Source organism: Podarcis raffonei, chromosome 1 (assembly GCF_027172205.1).
Source record: "Podarcis raffonei isolate rPodRaf1 chromosome 1, rPodRaf1.pri, whole genome shotgun sequence".
Classification (NCBI taxonomy): domain Eukaryota; kingdom Metazoa; phylum Chordata; class Lepidosauria; order Squamata; family Lacertidae; genus Podarcis; species Podarcis raffonei.
This window is the reverse complement of record NC_070602.1, coordinates 104373220-104393975: the sequence shown is the minus strand read 5'-3', so window position 1 is coordinate 104393975 and position 20756 is coordinate 104373220. Positions and strand designations below refer to the sequence as shown.

The window sequence follows — 20756 nt, the reverse complement described above, 5'->3', positions numbered from 1 at the left end:
TGACACACTTAAGAAAACCCAAGATTCCATTTTGTGTAGCCTTGAATAGAACAACTGAGCAGAACATTCTACTAAGCAGCTTTGTTACCTAGTAACAGATATTGTAAAAACACACACACCCATATACTACAACCAGGGAGTAAGGAATTTTAAGGTATAACATGATCTGGAAAACTGTGTGTTTATTATGATAGAAATAACTGAAATAAATATGAGTACAAGAACAATTAAAATGTCAGCTGGGGAAAATACAAGTCTCCTGCTTTCCCAAGAACACTTGAGTGGATAAATGATAGTCACTGGAAACGGGTATTTAGAACGTGTGCAGTGGCAAGTTAATATTAAAATTCAAGAGAAGAACTGCAGATGTCCAGCAACCCACAGCTTCTTTCTAAAGGCATAATGCAAAGGCAATTATTTTACTATTATCCTCTTGAAATGACCATAAATCCAACACCTGCAGAAATCCACAAAGTGAGCTCCTAGTCTCTCTCTCTCTCTCTCTCTCTCTCTCTCTCTCTCTCTCACACACACACACACACACACACACACTCACACACACACACAGAGAGAGAGAGAGAGAGAGAGAGAGAGAAAGAGTGTGCAGTGTTAAGATCTGCACATGATACAGCTTGCTTTTACTGATGCATAAGCTTACTACTCAAATGGGGACAAGTTAAGATGCTGCAATATATATGGAATGTATTATCAAATGAAGTGCACATTGGTCACAATAGAAATAGGACTTCATAAGAATAGCACAATCCTTTTGCCTCTGTCATCCAAAACCTTTATGATGCAACCAACTTCTGCCTTTTTAATACGTTAGTCCCACATTTCCCCCTAGCTAAGAGATTTTGGTTTTTAGCGGTTGTTCTGTTAAGAAGAGAGGGGGGAAATTAAAAGAAATGCTATTCTATTTCCAGTCTTGTGTCATTGTCAGAACTGTGAAAGCTTTAGGCTTTGGGTACTTGTAAGAAAGGATTTCTCTGTAGATTCCACTGAATCACAGCCTCAGCAGTATTTTCTTTTCTTTTTTTAACCTAGCATGCTATTTCTGAAAACGAGTGTACATCTTCAACTATTTTTTTTCCTGAAATGGAAAGATGCTATTCAAGGAAAATGTCTTCTTTTTAAAAAATGAAATAAAAAGTTTTCTTTTAAAAAAATGAAATAAAATAGTGTTTTGAAATGAGGGGCAGTCTGATGATTTGTACAAAAAGTTTGAAGTCAGTACTGAACTGCACCTCAATTTGACTGCCAGTTTTATTTCTCATAAAAGTGAAGGTTAAGCCCACTATTAATAGTTCAACATCAGCTTATTTCCACCAGAATCCAGTCACTTCTATCAGACAATGCTAAAAACAGGAACAAAAGTTTTCAGAGGCAGATTTTGCCTAGTGGGTACCATACTACTGAAGGGGTGGGAAGAGGGACTCTCAAATCTAAACGCTAGGGTACTAATATGATATGCTTGCCTCCAATCGCATCGGGTTTCTGTTGGGCAGTGATAGGTAGGCAAATGGACATTTAGATGCTTCTCAGAAGGTGCTCACCATGTGCTTTCACTCATGCACATGGAGGGAACATAACCCCCACATAAGTGGGGTGATGCCTATATACATGGTTGAAGGCTGGCTGGTTGAAATCCCACAAGTTAAATACAAAGCCCACACTAGGAAATAGCCTTGCTCAGGAAGCAAGGCAGAGAGCTTAAAAGCTACTTTTCACAGTGGATTTCCCTAGAAGGGCAAAGAAGAACACAAGGGCACAGTGCCCCCCCTTTTTTTTGGCTCTCTAGCTCTCCTACTCTATGACAACACAACCCTCTCTAGTTGAAGATCCCAGCTCTGGGGCCACCTGGAGGACTCGTGGGAAAGTGGCTACTGCTGCTGCGCTACTCCACATATCAGCTGTTAGGCAGCGAGGCGGAACAGCTTAAACAAAGCCCTGCTGCACCTCTGCCCTCACTGACATCCTCTTTGGGTTCTGGGGAGGGTCTCCTTGTGAGCCACAATGACTCTCCAGCTCCCCCCCCCCCCATTTCCTGATATGATTCTATTTATTTATTTCCCAGTGCCGCCTGTATACGCCGTCACATTTAAGTGGGGGGGGGATGCGTGTAGTTGAAATCATGCAAGTTAAATGTACATAGGATATGATTGTACTGTACTTGAAGAGAATGCTTGTGGGGGATAAACCAACCAACCAACAAACAAACCCTGATAAGATTTTGAGCTGAATATTTGTGCATCCCTCATAAGCCTGTTATTGCTCTGGTCAGCTGTGTTACTTAGGGCTGAATTAAAAATCTGGCAACTACCATTTCTCAGAGTAAATCAGCTCGGAGATTGCAAAGGAAAGGTAGCATATGAGGGAAGAGGGCACCAAAGCCCTTGCTCTCTGAATATATAAGGCTGCAAATCCGAGGGACAATTCAAAATAGCATTTGCTCAGAAGCCTTATATTTGTGTGCTTGCACAACTACGTATTTGATCCGCTCCCAAATCACAACAAAAGTATAAACAGACAATTTCAAATTAGCTCTCCATCATGCAAGGAAGTTTACAAAGCATTAAAAAACAAATAGCCTTTGTGGCTATCATTGAATTAAGCATACTTTTCAGATCAAGGTCTATTTCAGATTGGAAACACTTTGCTGATTTAGCTTGGAATAGTGTCCAGTCACCTTCTACTACAGAAAAGCCAAATTTGCATTAACTTTTGGTGCAAAACAACTGGATTTTTTGGGGGGGTTTTTGAAGAGTTTTTGGTTTAAAAAAAAAATACTGTTTCAGTCCACACAATACTTAGTGGAACATTATGTCCAGGCATAGTGGAAACTAGCAATCACTCTGTCAGAAGGGAGAAATTAGAAGTTAAAAATACTGTGCACTGAAAACAGAACATTTTAATTCTAGTGATAACAATCCTCATCAACACCAACAAATAAAGATCTTGGCAGTTTTGAAGTAATCCAGTGAGTCTCTTTTTGAAGTCAACCTGTGTTTTATGGAAATGTAACTTTTCCACTGATACTTTGACTGTGTCCTGTCAAAGTTACATGGATAACCCTCTACATAAATATATTTTTGTATTTTTGCAAAACAGTCCCCTCCGAATGTTTGGACATCTGAGAAGTTTGTACTTGCATTTTGGCAACATTAAAATGAACAAAAATAGTTGTCTTAAGAGTAAAATGGAATCTGTTTTTTCTGTGTTACCAGGAGAACTTGTAATAGTGAGCATTCTTCCTACACTCAGATTTCAGTATCAGGCTTCCATGTGTGTTCACTTACATACTTGATAAGCAGAGACCAATGATAGTTACTGTAGTTACCATCTTTAAGAAAATGTACTTTAAAGTTTGCCTGGCAATAGCAGAGACTGCAAACACCTTCCAGTGCCTGAGAAGATTATGACATTACTGTTACCTTCCCCAGCTACTGATTTGCAGCCTGACAAAATCCTGCCAGACCCTTCATAAGGTGAGCAATCTGCCACGGCTGAATACTTGATCAATCTTCCCACGGTTTCAGTTTTCAGTTAGCTTTAAACTACTTCTTAATGAAAACTATAATAGCTAGAACAATGACTCTTTTTGTCTTCTATAGATATTAACTTGGCAACTATTGACAGCGCACTGGATCCTGACATTTAGAAGAAATCCCCTCTCTCCAAGCACGTCAACCATTCGCTCATGATTCACATTAGTCTTAATATGAGGCTACAAATGTGCTTTTGAGGTGACTGAAAAAGCTATGCATCAGTGACATCAGGGGTGAGCCTATAGTTGGATTAGCATCAACAGGCTCCACCTACTGTTGAATAAACCCACCTCCTATAGTCATCCAATGCCTAAGCCAATACCTTTTCACTGCTGTAATCAATAAAGTTGTGGTCTTTTCTTGCCCATTAACCTTATATCACGTGTCCTTGTGTGTTTATTTCACATAGCGGGGGTCGGGCCCTCGATCCACAAATGTGCTTTTGAGGTGACTGAAAAAGCTATGCATCAGATAGATCTAATACTTTTCTGTTAAGAACATTTGTGTTCTGCAAACCTGCAGGAATCAATGTGGTGCATGCCAGGTGTTGTGACCTAGAACTTCCATCATTCCTGGCAACTGGCCACACCTCTGAGGCTGACTGGAGTCCACAATACCTGGGGGAGAGGACACCACATTGACTATCCCTGTTGTAAACTGTCATGGGTAGAATGATGCTGTAATTGTTCCACATAGTCACTGGTGCTTGTACTTTACTAGCCTAGAGAATATAAACAGAAACACAACTAAGAGATATCCTGTATACATAAAGAAGATATAAAAGGGCCCCAAACTGCTATTTTTTTAACAATTGCTAATTGGGCAGAAACTTAGAGTTTCCCCCCATGAATATGTCTTCTTGCATGAATTGTTCGAAAGAATACAAGTATGTCTTAATATATTACTGATATTTAATAAAGTATACCACCTTAAATATGAGAATCTTCTCCTTTACATACAGTAGGTTTTTATTACTGTAATTACTGTTGTGACTGACATAATATTTGAATATGATTTGCCTTCAAGTGAGTCAAGTTTACAAGGAAATAAGTTGAATTCACATAATGGAGTAAATAATTAGATGAATAATTTGATGAATCAGTAACACTATGACAGAACTATTAGGAAATGAAACCTACAATTATGAGTATTGCTTTTTGAACCAAGCCCTGCTTATTATTCAAAGGATAAAAATACTTATTTTGCATTTTCTGTGGTAGGACTTGAATGTGGATATATGTTGAATGAAGAATCAAATAAAACCAATTGGTTATAAACAAAATTCACCTACCTACCTACATATTTTAATTTGGAGAAAGGGAAAAGATTCCTGCCCTGCAAGGGGTTGGACTAGATGATCCTCAGGGTTCATTCCAACTCTGATTCTGTACCTGATAGTATGTTGACAAATTTCTTTCTTCAGTTGCTACCCCCATAGACACTTCGTCATGGGATTATATGGATGACTGGACATTCCCCTTTGGTAATTCATTGAACTTAACGTTCAACCACGATTGAAGGCCATTTATGCATGCGAACATACACTAAGAGTGAACTTACTTGGCTATTATTGCAGAGATCATAGCACTAAAAGTTAAAAGATAAGTATGTTCACAATGACCCCAATTTTAATGTCAACTTTCTTCATTCTTCCAATGGATTTTTCCATTTATTGATTTTTTAAAATTATATTGGTTGAAGTGCTGGCTCAATGCACCTAAATCTTCACTAGCTCCTAATCATTTATTAATAAATTATAACTACTTCTTCTTCTGAGAAGTCTGCAAAAAAAAGCCCATTTGCACAGTAACTTCTCCTTCATGCAATGGGACTTTCCTTTCCTCTCCTCCTCTATGCAGTCTCTCCCACAGCCCCAAACTACTCTACATAGGGGTCATGAGGGTTTCAGTCCTCACAATAAAATATCTGAGGAGGCCAGGCTTCCACAAAGTTGTTTGGAATTCCCATTCAAATGGTGTGTGTGCACTCCATCATGTGGGGTGGGGCTTACCTGGGCCCCCACAATATTTCATTCAAGTTGGCACCCCTGCTGCTCTAGATTGTTGGAGGTCCCTTCAGAGTAGATTGGGGGCATGAAAGGCTGCAAGAGGGAGCAGAGGAAGAAGTGCCACTGTCTACGTTGGTGTGACACTAGATATTATTCTTAGACTACATTGCAAGCTGTGATTTTGAAGGCAGAATGATGTGCCTGTCAATATCTTTTTGATTTTTTTTTCCTGCTGAAAAATAAGAATACTGAAAACTGGTGTGCAAAGTCAACATTCACCTCAAATAATTCCCAGTGTGAAATCTGTTTTGTGATTGAACTAGCAATTAAAATGCAGCTGGAATGCAAAAAAAGAGCATCTGAGCATACGGTAGATGCATTTAGTTGTAAATGAAGCACACAACAGAAATCACTGGCTCAAAATGTATTTGTTTCGATTACTTACCTGCCTTATACTGGGGCTTCATTGATTAAAGATTACCATATGTCTTTACAAGAGTTGGTCTTCCTAGGAGGAAATCATGCAAGGTTTCTGATTTTTTTTTTTTGCCCAAGATGCCCAGAATCATTAATAGCCAAGTAAGCATTTGAACCTCAGTCTCCAACCCAAATGCGATATTCTCTTCACTCTGTAAACTACACTGGCTGAAATTCTTAAATAAGCAGTATTTTTGTGTACACTGAGAACTCTCGTAGGTATAACTGGACGCAATTAATGTCATGTTTCCACCAAGCATACTGGTGGCCTTTGCAGCCTTGAATTTCTTTACCTTCAGTTTCCCTCTTCTTCAAGTCTCCTAAAAATGGTACTTTTTAAAAAAAAAGCCCACCTAAGATCTCATTTGTTCCTGGTGGAGTTTTTCGAGGTGGCACCCAGATTGTGAAATTCAGCCCAGGAAACCTTGTTTTACAGCATTAGCTAAGAATTGTGCTTTTTAAGCCTGTCTTATATAGTGGTACCTCTAGTTATGAGCTTAATTTGTTCTTAACCTGAAATTGTTCTTAACTAGAGGCATGCTGCACCCCAGGTAGTGTAGTTGCTGACCTTGAGCCAGACATCCTGGAGAGTGAAGTCAAATGGGCCTTAGAAAGCACTGCAAATAACAAGGCCAGTGGAAGTGATGGTATTCCAGCTGAACTATTTAAAATTTTAAAAGATGATGCTGTTAAGGTGCTACACTCAATATGCCAGCAAATTTGGAAAACTCAGCAGTGGCCAGAAGATTGGAGAAGATCAGTCTACATCCCAATCCCAAAGAAGGGCAGTGCCAAAGAATGTTCCAACTACCGCACAATTGCACTCATTTCACACGCTAGCAAGGTTATGCTTAAAATTCTACAAGGAAGGCTCAAGCAGTATGTGGACCGAGAACTCCCAGAAGTGCAAGCTGGATTTAGAAGAGGCAGAGGAACCAGAGACCAAATTGCAAACATGCGCTGGATTATGGAGAAAGCTAGAGAGTTCCAGAAAGACATCTACTTCTGCTTCATTGACTATGCAAAAGCCTTTGACTGTATCGACCACAGCAAACTATGGCAAGTTCTTAAAGAAATGGGAGTGCCTGATCACCTCATCTGTCTCCTGAGAAATCTCTATGTGGGACAAGAAGCTTCAGTTAGAACTGGATATGGAACAACTGATTGGTTCAAAATTGGGAAAGGAGTACGACAAGGCTGTATTTTATCTCCCTGCTTATTTAATTTATATGCAGAATACATCATGCGAAAGGCTGGGCTGGATGAATCCCAAACTGGAATTAAGATTGCCGGAAGAAATATCAACAACCTCAGATATGCAGATGACACAACCTTGATGGCAGAAAGTGAGGAGGAATTAAAGAACCTTTTAATGAGGGTGAAAGAGGAGAGCGCAAAATATGGTCTGAAGCTCAACATCAAAAAAACGAAGATCACGGCCACTGGTCCCATCACCTCCTGGAAAATAGAAGGGGAAGAAATGGAGGCAGTGAGAGATTTTACTTTCTTGGGCTCCATGATCACTGCAGATGGTGACAGCAGCCACGAAATTAAAAGACGCCTGCTTCTTGGGAGAAGGGCAATGACAGGCCTAGATAGCATCTTGAGAAGTAGAGACGTCACCTTGACAACAAAGGTCCGTATAGTTAAAGCCATGGTTTTCCCAGTAGTGATGTATGGAAGTGAGAGCTGGACCATAAAGAAGGCTGATCGCCGAAGAATTGATGCTTTTGAATTATGGTGCTGGAGAAGACTCTTGAGAGTCCCATGGACTGCAAGAAGATCAAACACATCCATTCTTAAGGAAATCAGCCCTGAGTGCTCACTGGAAGGACAGATCGTGAAGCTGAGGCTCCAGTACTTTGGCCACCTCATGAGAAGAGAAGACTCCCTGGAGAAGACACTGATGCTGGGAAAGATGGAGGGCACAAGGAGAAGGGGGCGACAGAGGACGAGATGGTTGGATAGTGTTTTCGAGGTTACCAGCATGAGTTTGACCAAACTGCGGGAGGTAGTGGAGGACAGAGGTGCCTGGCGTGCTCTGGTCCATGGGGTCACGAAGAGTCGGACACGACTAAACGACTAAACAACAACAACAACAAGAGGCATGCTTTCACTAATGGGGCCTCTCACAATTTCCGTTCTCATCCTGGGGCAAAGTTCTCAACTCGAGGTAACTCTTCCAGGTTAGCGGAGTTTGTAACCTGAAGCATTTGTAACCTGAGGCATTTGTGACTTGAGATACCACTGGTATAGACAAATTTACTGTTTTGTGTATTGCTTTTCATACTGATCCTTGCACTTTAATTTTTATTTTGTTTTATTGTTAAATTATTTTAGTTGCCTTGAAGGCCTCCGTTAAATAGGGCAAAAATGTGGTGAATATACATAATAAAGCTCTTTCCTATTTATTATAAATTGTTGTGATAATATGCAATATAAGGACAAAATTTAATCTTAATATCAACCTTACTGAAAAGCCTTGGGATAAATCGAACTGAAATATAAAGGCAAAATGACAAAGGATTTAAGGGTACCCTTCAGTATTAATTAAGCAAACATCAATAGCTTTAATGTTTGTAAGAGCCATAAAGCAAGACAGAGAAACCTTTCAGGACAGAGAAACCTTTCGGGATGTAATTAGTACAATTTTTGCTACCTTTAGTGGACTATAACCATAAAAAGCAGAGCAATATTTACCATTACTCTTATGTTGTCAGTTTGAAACAACAAGAAGATGAATCAGAATTAAGTGTTCAACAGTGCCCTAAGAAAATATTTCCAAAGTCATTATGGGGTTATTGCTTATTACTGTACACTGCAGTGGGCTTTAAGGGAAGGCAGCAGGAGAATGCAAGGAAATAAAGTGAATGGAAAGGTACCATTTTCAAGAAAAGCTAGGAATTCACACACACAGACAGCTTTTTTCTAAATCACCATTTTATAGTTCAAATCAGAGGAATTACAGTAAATGGACAAAAGTACAAAGATTCACAAAATGTTTAGGGGTATGTGTACCCCTGCATCCCCCCAGAAAAAAGCACTGTATGTATATATACACACATAGATATATAGATACAGATATATATACATATACACACATACATATATACACACACATGTGCAAGGTATTTATTAAGATGGATAGATACAAAGAGGACTGAACTCTGGCATCTTTAAGAGCTGTACAGAAGAGAGAATTTCATCAGGTGTAGCTTACATGGGTACCCTAGTACTCATCAGCCTTCTACTTTTACAGTGGTACCTTGGTTTACGAACTTAATCCATTCCGGAAGTACGTTCTTAAACCGAAACCGTTCTTAAACCGAGGCGTGCTTTCCCTAATGAGGCCTCCCGCCGCCGGTGCCCTTCCACCATTCGGCTTCTGTTCATAGACCGAGGTAAAGTTCACAAACTGGGACACTACTTCCGGTTTTGAGAAGTTCGTAAACTGAATCGTTCGTAAACAGGGCTGTTCTTAAACAGAGGTACCGCTGTATATTAACAGACAATGAAGGGTGCAGGAGGTCTTTATGATAGAATGGAGAGGTGACACCAAGAAATAAGAAATTCCAGTGGCCAGCAAAGTATCTACCTATGTACCATTTCACTTCTATGGCATGAATTCTATCGTGTGAATGACACTATGAGCTTTTCCTACTTTGTGAATTGCAAGTTTTTATGGAAAATATCATCAGTAGGTTTGCGTAGGTGTAATGTTCCCAACGTGCTAACCATGATTAGACTGGCAATATGACATGTATTTGCATGCTCCCTAACTTCTCAGGCAAGTTAAATCTTCATGGCCCAAGCTATGCTCAGTGCTAAGTAAGAATGCTCTGTAACTAGATTTTGAAACCAGTGTTTAAATGGATAACCAAACATTAGTTATGAAGAAAGCCAGGGTTTTCTTTAGTCAGTGGTGAGGTGGGCATAACTATCACCATGTTTAAATCAAGTAACAGAAAAGGAAATTCAAGCAGGAGACAAGAAGAAAAATGAAAGGAATATATATACATTCCTTTAGTTATTTTGTAAACCAAGCATCTGCTTAATATTAAAGAGCATACTATCATACACACCTAGTCATATGATACAGATAAAACGAAGGAACACTTTAGTTCCCTAAGGACATAATTTATTTCAATGGTTTAATTCAAGCAAAAGCCTCCTGTTTTCTTTAAAAATAAGCAATGGTATCACATGCATTCTGAACATTGAATTCCTACATTGAAAATACTCCTTGTATTTTCACAGGCTGCATTATTTTTACAAGGAGATGTAGATGTTGCACATATTTAACATGCATGCCAACATTTTCAGACTTCTTGTTATAAGTTTCAATGTCATAAGGCACCAATCTTAATTGAGTTTTGGGGTCAGTTGAAGACCTTTTTTGACAAGTATGCACAGACTTTAAAATCTAACCTTTGGGGAGTGTGTGTTTTACTGTACTGATATTTTCACATTACTGTGTTTTAATATATACTGTTTAACACATCTACCTTTAAATATATTTTGTTTTAATTTACAGTCGTACCTTGGTTTTTGAACAGCTTAGTTCTTGAACGTGACTGTTCTGGTTTGCGAACTATTTTTGGAAGCCGAACATCTGACGGGGCTTCTGATTGGCTGCAGGAGCTTTGTGAACGGAACGGATTCCGTTCGACTTCCAAGGTATGACTGTATATTGTAAACTTGGAATTTGATAATGAAAGGGGTATATCTAAAAATAAATACTCTTAATTGAGTCTCCCATTCCAAATGACTTAAGCATTTCTCTCTTACATGCACATACACAAAATGAAAACCATCCCGGCGATGGTTTGAATCATGGGTAGGCAAACTAAGGCCCGGGGGCCGGATGCGCCCAATCACCTTCTAAATCCGGCCCATGGATGGTCCAGGAATCAGCATGTTTTTACATGAGTAGAATGTGTCCTTTTATTTAAAATGCATCTCTGGGTTATTTGAGGGGACTGCCTGGTGTTTTTACATGAGCAGAATGTGTGCTTTTATTTAAAATGCATCTCTGGGTTATTTGTGGGGCATAGGAATTCGTTCATTTCCCCCCCCAAATATAGTCTGGCCCTCCACAAGGTGTGAGGGACAGTGGACCGGCCCCCTGCTGAAAAAGTTTGCTGACCCCTGGTTTGAATGGCTCTTAGCTCTTTAATGAAACCTTATTTCCTCAGCTGAATTAACACATTTAGATAAGAATGTATCATAACTTCCTACTGCTGTGGTAGGAGTAACAGGTCCTGATGGCATTTAGCTAAGAGTTCGTCTCTGCTAACAAAAATATACAACTTCTTCCTAAGATCAGCCTTGGTACCTGAGAACTGGAAAGTGGCCAAGACAGCATCAATTTTTGCAAAGGGATTCTGGGGGGATCCTGAAAACTACAGCCTTGTTGGCTTAATGCTTGTTCTGGGAAAGCTGGTGGAATCCATTGACAAATTAGCAAACATATAGAGGAACAAGTCTTGCTGACCCAACATGGCTTCTTTAAGAAAAAGCCCTATCTCACTATCTTATTCTTTGAGTGTGTCAACAAGCATATAGATAGCAGTGATTCAGTTGACACTGTGTACTTTCAAAAAGCTTTGGGTTGATAATCCATTAAGATCTGGAGGTGACAACGTTTGCTACCCCTGATATAGGTGATGTAACATGACACAACTTATGAAGTCAGAAATGAATCACTTTTTAAACAAGTATGTGTAAGAAGTCAGAATATTTACAGTAAAAGTACAAATTAAGACACTACGATCTCTCAGACCCTTGAACCACTGACAATTAACAATAATTTCTTACCTTACAAAAAAAAACACCTTGAGACTGGCAACATGATAAATTAAAAATATCAAATGAAATCCCAAATGAACTTAAAAACTCTCTCTGAAAAGCTGGAAACACCACTTGATATGGCACACAAGAAATTCTTATCTGTTCCATGTTGAATTAATTCACTAACATGCTACAACTGCAAAGCCTCCACAGAGATTTTATGTAACAGTCACATTGCCAGTACTGTGCATGTTTTTCAAAGAACAAAACAGTAATGTGGGTGTTAATATGGCTGAGTTTTAAATAGCTATTAGTTAAGTAACTACAGCATCAAAATAACTTGGATGAAGAGAAATTTCGCAATCTACTATGCCAAATTGGCTTTTATCACCCCCCCCCAAAGGAAGCACATTAATCAGTCTTCAGTGACTACCAGTACTCAAGGTCATGCAATGAAACCGAGTGTTGGAAGACAGACAAAAGGAAGTACTTCTGCATACACCACACAGTTCAGCCACTGAATTTGTTCACTGGTTTGGTTGACTTTAAAAGATGGTTAGACAGGTTCAGGGAGGATAATGCCATCAATGGCTCTTTGCCATGATGGCTATATTATACCTCCACTCTCGGATGCATTAGGCCTATGGATGCCAGTAACATGGTCCTGTTTTTCTTCCATTTGGAGCCCTCTTCACATGTATGACACCAGGGCTAGGAGCACAGGAAGCTGTGTAATCCTGGACCATTTGCCCATCTAGTTCAGCGCTGTCTAGATGACTGATGGTGGCTTTTCAGGGTTTCAGGTAGGGGACACACCTGGCCCTACCTGAAGATGCCATGGATTGAACCTGGGAGCTTCTGTATGTGAGTAGATGCTCTATCACTAAGCTATGGCCCTCTGCAAATAATACCTATAAGGATTGTCCTGTATTTTTAGTATTTCAGCATCAGACAATTGCTGTAGTGCAATTTTTTTTAGAATCATGGGCCAAACTTTGTCAGTGAGATTAAGTGTACAATACTAAACCCAGCTACTGAGATGTATTTCCCATTGAACTCAATAGGACTTCTGAGTGTACCCGCTTTGTTTTTTGCTACACATCAGCTTACTGTTGGGCACTCCTAATTTTGACTTGTTACACTCAGGGGCACCACTGAACTCGGAGCTAAATATCAGGTTTCCCTCTGTCCCAGTTGTATCCCAGACTGTTCCCTGTTTACTTTGCCTCATATCATCAAATAGTAATGATTTCAAAACAAGTCTGTTTTTATCTTCTCATCTGCATAGCCCTCCTAGATTCTGGCACAGAGATATACACAAATAGATATATTTAATAAGGTCTTGGACATTTCCATTCAACATTATATTTAATTTTCCCCACATTTGCTAAGTGAAAAGTAATTCACCTACTGATCAGAATTTTAGCCACCATTTTGTGATTGTTTTGTAATATTGGCAACATCATAATGATCAAGTGTTACTGTTACAACAAAGAGAACAGGCTGATTGTTTGGGCCTGTATTTTTCCCCCAACCCAAGTATTTTAGAGATGCCACATCAAAAAGCCTTTGCAATTCCTTTTATCACATTTACAGTACAATCCTATACATGTCCACTCAAAGAAAATAAAACATAAAACACAGATTTAATCTAAAGTAAGCAGACAGACAACTGCAGCTGTAACTGATTAATTATTGCTGTCCTTTCTCAGTATTTTCTTATTTTTTTGTAAAAATTCATGACTACTTACCCCCACTGCTTTAGGACTGGTTAACTCTAAAATCTAATCGCCTCAACTGCTGGATGCACATCTGTAACTAGTTTATTCCATTACCCAAATGCTATTAATTATTCTGTTTGACTTTTCTGATGTTCTCAGGTTGAAATGCTCAGCACTAATGAGGCATTTACTCTCAATTAGAAAGCTCCTTCAGAATGTAGCTTTAATTCCAGAGAGTTTCACAGATGAATTAATTAGTGCCTACATTCAGGCACTTTTCTTGGAATGTGTTGACAATGTTTCTGAGCACAGACCTCACACTGATAACCACAACCCTTGTTGTGCTCCGTATCAATGCTTTTGTTTTATCTTGGATGAGGAACAAATTTTGTGGCTTAAGCAATAAATCACATCTCCTGGAGCACATTTTTGGTAAGTGCAATAGAAAGCTGTGTTTTAAAAATAATTAAGAAGGTAAGGAAAAGCTTATGTAATGATTCAACAGACCATGAAGCACTGGATTTCCAGGGCATATTCAACTTGCATTTATGTTATATAAAGCAAAGAACTGCAAAGCATTCTAAGGCAAACCTAATAAACCAGCAGCAAGCAGTGTAATTGCAGATTAAATAAACTGTACTTCAAAAAGTATGGAAATCCCATTTGCAACCTATTACAACAGGACCTAAGCGTTTCCCCCATCCATCTATTCAGCTTCCTGCAATCTTAATCAAACCATTCATTTCCACATTTACTGTGGTGGTATCTAAACCAGTATGAATCAAGGGGGAATGTATGGTATTCAGAACTGTCTCTGCTACGAAGAAGTCCCTTCTTCATCTGGGCAATGGAGCAAATGATTTTTCTGAAATGGACTTACGGTATTTTAGAAATGTTCCTATTTCAGACATACTTTAGTAAAAGCACCTTGCACTAAAAAGTCTACCATATTGAATTGTGGCATTCTACTTGCACAATGGGATTTACCCGACCTCTCTTTCCCCCTCCAGCGCCCACCCCCATGTGCCCCCAAAATCTGCTCTGGTTGCTTTGGGCAACCTTTACAGAGATGTAGAAGCACTTTGCTGCTGAGTAGATAGCGGTGCCTGGCACAGACTGTTGATGTACTGGCCCCTGCCTGTGTGAGGTCGTGCTAGCTAATTAGTAGCCACACAATTCTACAGCGCCCTCTGCAGGTACCTTGCGACGCTCTCTCTGCTCAGGAGGACAGCATCTTCCATTTCCCTTTGCTGAGCAATAAGCAACGGCTGCCTTTTTGCAGGGGAACCACACAGAGAGCTGCCATTGTGCTTTCAGCGTATCAAAACAAGTAAAGCACACTGTTTTTAGATGCTCAGCATAAAGTGCACAGCTCAGGTCTTATTTTGGCACACAGGGTAGGCATAAAACTATATTGGATTACTTACTACACAACATTCTATACTCGTAGCCTTACACATTCCCTCAAATATTTTATTCTGAAATTAAAAACTGTCAGGAGATGGATGTCCTGAATTGCTGTCTATTTCCCATAAATAATTTCACTGAAGTCAGTGCACAGGTTTGGGATGCATCTTAGAACTCTCAAGCAGAGGATGCCACATGCTCACAGAACAGAAAAAAAAATGAATGTTTTAAATATTAAGGAGCCCTTTTTACACAGTTTAACACAAAAAATGCAATTGCTTTTCTTTAAAGAGGAACAAGCAGCAGGGAGGATTAAGGATGTTTTGCTTTCAATTTTAACAGGTCATGCTATTATGACAGAACCCAAAACATAAAATTGTTTTATACAGCTAATGATGCACAAGAGATTTTATACACCTAATGATGCACCACTTTGATCCTTTAGTGCTCTTCCCGGGCAGCGTCATCAGTGAAACACAGACTTTAGAATGCTCTAAATTGTATTCAGTTGACAAACCCACTAAAGCCTATTTTGAATGTAACAAGTGGAAATAAACAATCATTTATAGTGAGAGCTGTCTCTTCTGAAAGACCATGAGCAGTAAGTCACTGTATGTGTTCTATGCAATGTAATGAGGAATATTCCATACAGGCATAGAATTGGAGGAAACCCTGTAAGCCATTTGGTTTAACCCCTTGCTCAAACTCCAGAGGGAGAATATCTGCAAGAGAAGCAAGACATGGTTGTCCAGTCTCCAACTATCTTAGGCTAAATCGACTCCAAGTTTGGCTCTTAAACAACATATAGTGAGGTGTGACATAACCTTACTATAATCACCCCAAATTGTAATTTTAAAAATCCATATGATATCAAGACTATATACAACCCTAAATGATATATATATTGGGATCTACTGAGCCGCAAATCCATTTACTGACGCTAACCATTCACCTCATAAACCTATTGCACTAAATGTTTCAGGATGAATTAGCTTTCCTTCAGGATTTCAGTGCTTATGTGCATACAAATCCAATGCTCACTTGTGGCGGATTGAATCCTATAGTTATAGAACTGAGGGCCAATTCTCACAACAAATTTGTGACCACAAGGTTTCTGGGCCACTTATTTAGTAGCAGAGATTGTGTGCAGCCCCTTTATTGCACTTAAGAATGGACCTATAAGACAAACCACATAAACCCCACAAACCTAAAAAAACAATAACAAGGGGTGCTTGATGCATGAGAAATCATTCACTGGAGCACATTTTGAACTCATTCACAACAGAGTTGTCTGCATTTGTCAAGTGATGACTGACAGCCCAGACAGTTGCTGAGAGAGAGAAAACACCCCCCCCACACACACACACCTATTAGTAAGGGACAGAATTTCATTCAGGGCTATGAAGCTGTTATATAAGCATTAAAGAGCTGCAAAATGAAGCAAACAGGAGATTGTTCATCATCATAGTCTGAAACCGGCCTTAGATAATAACAGATGGAGAAATATTATGTTCATTTTGGAATAGTCCCTGGCTGAGTGATTGCTCCCTCATACGACACTGAAAAGAATGCAGTGGCAATGACCTATCTAGCCGAGAAAACTGAAAATATGCATGTAGGGTTAAGAGAAGAATGGAAGCAAGTATGTGTGTGTATTGGCCGGGGGTGGGGCATCTCCAATACTCTGCAATGGATGCAAAAAGCCAAAACGTTTTGGTAGTTTCTTTGTAAAATAGCTAAGGCCAAAAAACAATATGAACAGGGGAATGAGGAGGAACATGATGATTAGCTCCACTAGGAGCACTCTTAATGCCTTGTTTCTCTCTCTTGCACGTTGTTAGAGTGCTAAGCTGCACTTCAAGGCTTTAAGAATGCATGAGAGATGCACTTACAAATGCAAAGATGTTATATTCTGTATCTAAAAATACCTATCCTTGCACAGGACTGCAGGATAACTGGGCTGCCAATCTACCCAGTTGGTACTTGGCTCTGGTACAGCGACAGGGCATTTTAAAGATTATTATGCTTATATAACAATGCTACATAAAGTGAACTTTTATTATATCAAATTCAATTCTCAAACAGAAGCTGTTTTGGAGCATGCAGTGCCCTGCAGTCTGGGCCCCCAATTCCTCATCTTTTCTGTCACCTCCAAGCCCCCAAATTCTTCTTCTTTTTTGTTACTTCCAAGCCTATTAAGCAAAGAAGTACCAAATACAGTCACTCAGAAGCTACCACACCTCACCTGGAATAGCATATCTGAATGGCTGTGCAAAGGGATAACTGGGAGGTCTGCTTTGATACAGGATTTCAGGACATTTTGTCTTCTGAACTGTACTAAATGAAGAGGTTTAAGATCTTGTAACCATTGTATCACACATTCAAGTCCAGTGAGCCTTATTGGGACACCCTTTTACCAATGAATCAAGACTGGACGCCTGCAGTTCTTGTTTGTCAAATTCAATAATTCAATTTTTTGGGTGGCGGCACATCATTTACCAGGGATAAAGGAGCTTTACATTGCAAGAGCTTCTCTTGCCGTCTTCCCTGACAAGAGGTATCGGTGGAGAAGATGGGACAGTAAAGTCAGCACAGCAAGTGACCTAAGCAGAATTAAGGGACTATCTCCCTCCTCTGCAAATCTCCCTCTACATTCTCTTGATTGACAGACATGTTGGTTGAAAATAAAAGAGCATTTCTTACCCAGACTTGACAACGCCCCATCTTCTCTGCCAACATGTTTGAGTAGTGGGTACTGTTTTGAAACAATGCCTAATACATTTGTTCAAAATCATCTGGTGTAAGAAGTTCATATATGTGGAAACGCTGACATTACTATGAACAGGTAACCTACCAGTCACTTTTTTTGAAAGCAGCTGACTTTAGTGCACAAGACTGTTTTATAGAGTGGGAACTATGTTCACATTTAAAAATAAAAATAAAAATAGCACACCAGTATTTCTTTAGTTCTCAAACAGCTCAGTTGGGTAGACCACGAGAGTCTTAATCTCAGGGTCATGGGTTTGAGCGCTGCATTGCAAGGGGTCCAACTCTTGGGGTCCCCTCCAACTCTACAATCCTACGAGTCTATGAAATGATATGGCCAACAGAGGAGGACCATTTCAAACAATTAACAAGGTAACCACAAAAAGTAAATTTAACTGATGAAAAGAATAATTCATGCATTGGACCTGGAATGAAATACTAGCTGTAGACAGTACTATTCTCTCCCCCCCCCCCGCCATGTACATAAAACTATCACACTGAATCAACTTCTCCTAAACAACACACCAGAGGAAAACCACACTGACATCTTTATTAATATGTTAAAATGTGCAGAGCTAAGGAATATAGCGGCCTTCTGATCAAGAAGCTATTGCCTTTGATAGAAGAAACATAGAGATAAGCAAGATATCTATTGATTTCTTTTCAATTGTCTCTTTGCAATAAATATGCATCGCTATCATCCATGATAATGGGAGTACACATTCACTTTGAGGAGTTATGTGGTGTGTAGCAATTCGAAGTAGGCTTTGTATCAGCAACAAGGAGCCATTACCTGTACAACTCCCTGCAAGCAGAGTTAATGCAAACACCACCACATAGACCATATGAGCATATGAAACTGCCATAGGGCCAGAGAAGATGCACAACCATTCACAAATGGGAGCTCCCTTCCCTCAATGCAGGTGGATTCGAACTTAGGTAGGTGGCAAAGAATGGAAGCCCCCATACTATCTGCACCCGGGTTCCATTTTGGATCAGGAGGCTCCACACATGCCCTTTCCTTTTAAAAAGTGCAACCACCAACTGCATGAATGGTATCTCATTTAGTTTGGGCTTGTACATAATCAGACCATTGGACTAGTTACTCCACTGCTGTTTGCTCCAAGCTTGACAATGGTTCTCCAAAATCACAAGGAGTCTTTCTTTTCTTTTCCATAACTGCAGTCTGAGATCCTTTAATTGGAGATGCAGGGGACTGAATGTGGGACCTTGTGCTTGCAAAGTACATGCTATACTACTCAGCTATAGCCTAGTCTATATCATTATCGACACTTAGAGCCTTTCCACACTTACCATTTATAGTGGTATAGTTGCTGGCTTTTTAAATTTTTATTTTTTGTTACAGTGCTACATGACACCATCATTATTTAGCTATCATTCTTGAACAATATTCTAAAAACAACAACAACCCCAGTTTTTCTTTTACCGCAAAATAAGTGACCTTTGTGGAAGATCCAGAATGGATCCTCAATATTTTCATTTGCGTGGCATGTGTACAAGCGTTGTCGTTGGTTTCTATGTGAAGTGGTTGGTGGGCCTGGTTTGGGAGACATCTGTGCAATCAATTACAAGTTCACTCGTAACAGTGTTGGATCAATTATACAACTGTATATGGGCAGTGCAGAGAGGGATATTATCAGAAAAATGCAGAATCTCTTCCAGAAATATAGACAAGATTTTTAATGCACTGTTCTTTCCGGTGCTGCAGCAAGTTTTATAGTCACTGTTGTTGGCTCCATGTTCCTCAGTAGATCTACAAAAAGCATCTTCAGGATGTGGATATGCTGAAAACAGTTTCTACCATTACTCATACTTGATCTGTTAAACATCAGGTGTGAGGCTTAAAAATTATGTCACTAAACAACAACAGTCCCCCAATCAGGGGTGCATACCTGAACAAAATGTGCCCCACATAATCAATCACAAGATGCAGTGCACACACACCATTTGAATGGCACTGCCCAAAAACTTTGGTGGGTGGGTGGCCCCCTCAAAAAATATTTTATGGGAGGGTGTAGTGACCTTGGCCCCTAAAGGTGGCTCCTATGCCCCCTATTAAAACAGATCCCTTATTTCACAGACTCTTCTGGGTCACAGCATTGACCCACTTCTGTGCTCTGCTTGTGTTATAAACTGGATAATATGACCCAATCCTTTAAGGGGGCTTGGTATATACTAGAGCAACTTTCAAATTAGTCCAAAATGAGTTGATGTAAAAAAAGTTCAGGTCTTCACAAAAATAACTAGAACCACTTTGGCTGGTAGAGAAGCACTACTTTTTGTCCAGACAAAGTGCTGTATTTTTCGCTCTATAACACGCACCTGACCATAAAACGCACATCGTTTTTAGAGGAGGAAAACAAGGGGGGGATTCTGAATGAAACAGTGGATGTATCATTTTTGTGCCTCATGCTGTGGCCACAGACATGTGATCTGATGATGAATTTGGGGTGACCCAATGCAAAGATCCTGAGGATCCATGTGGATCCATGCTTTGTAACCACGTTTTTGCACCATTGCAGCCCCAGGCAACAGTGGGTGCGTGATTTTTTGGTGCAGGCTGTAGCCATGGACATGTAATGTGATCTGATGGTGAATTTGGGGTGACCCAATGCAAAAATCCTGAGGATCCATGTGGATCCGTGCTTTGTAACCACGTTTTAAGTGGGGAGGGAAGGAAAAACACAGAAGGGACAAGGAGCACGAGAGGGGTGTGCAGAGAAGCAGCTGGCTAAGAATGCAGGAGAGGGGTTTAACGGGAGGCAAAAGTTCCCCCCCCCAGCCACCCAAGCCAGCCCCCCCCCTCTCTCCCCCCCACCTGCATGTTTTACGGCTGCCTGCGAGTCCCTAAAATGCTTTCCTGGACGCAGCAGCACCGGAGCACAGAGAGGAATTAGAAGGAAGGACGCGATCCTTTCCTTTCCCCTCTGCTTGCCTGGAGGGGAGGGGATTTCCCTGCTCTTTGTTCCGTTTGAGCAAACAGCAACCGAAACAGAAGAGGGTGGGCAGTAAGACCCT

General features: G+C 40.0%; 1 protein-coding gene and 1 long non-coding RNA gene across 4 annotated transcripts in view; one reads left to right on the top strand and one right to left on the bottom strand.

Annotated features, from left to right (window-relative positions):
* KCNJ3 (potassium inwardly rectifying channel subfamily J member 3) overlaps positions 1–20756 on the bottom strand; it is a 110786-nt gene that overhangs the window by 26171 nt on the left and 63859 nt on the right. The gene's annotated exons all lie outside the window — the stretch shown is intronic.
* On the top strand, positions 3161–4559 carry LOC128422776 (uncharacterized). The gene is made up of 3 exons (XR_008332593.1): positions 3161–3488; positions 3615–3746; positions 3996–4559. It is a non-coding gene; the product is annotated as an uncharacterized LOC128422776 (long non-coding RNA).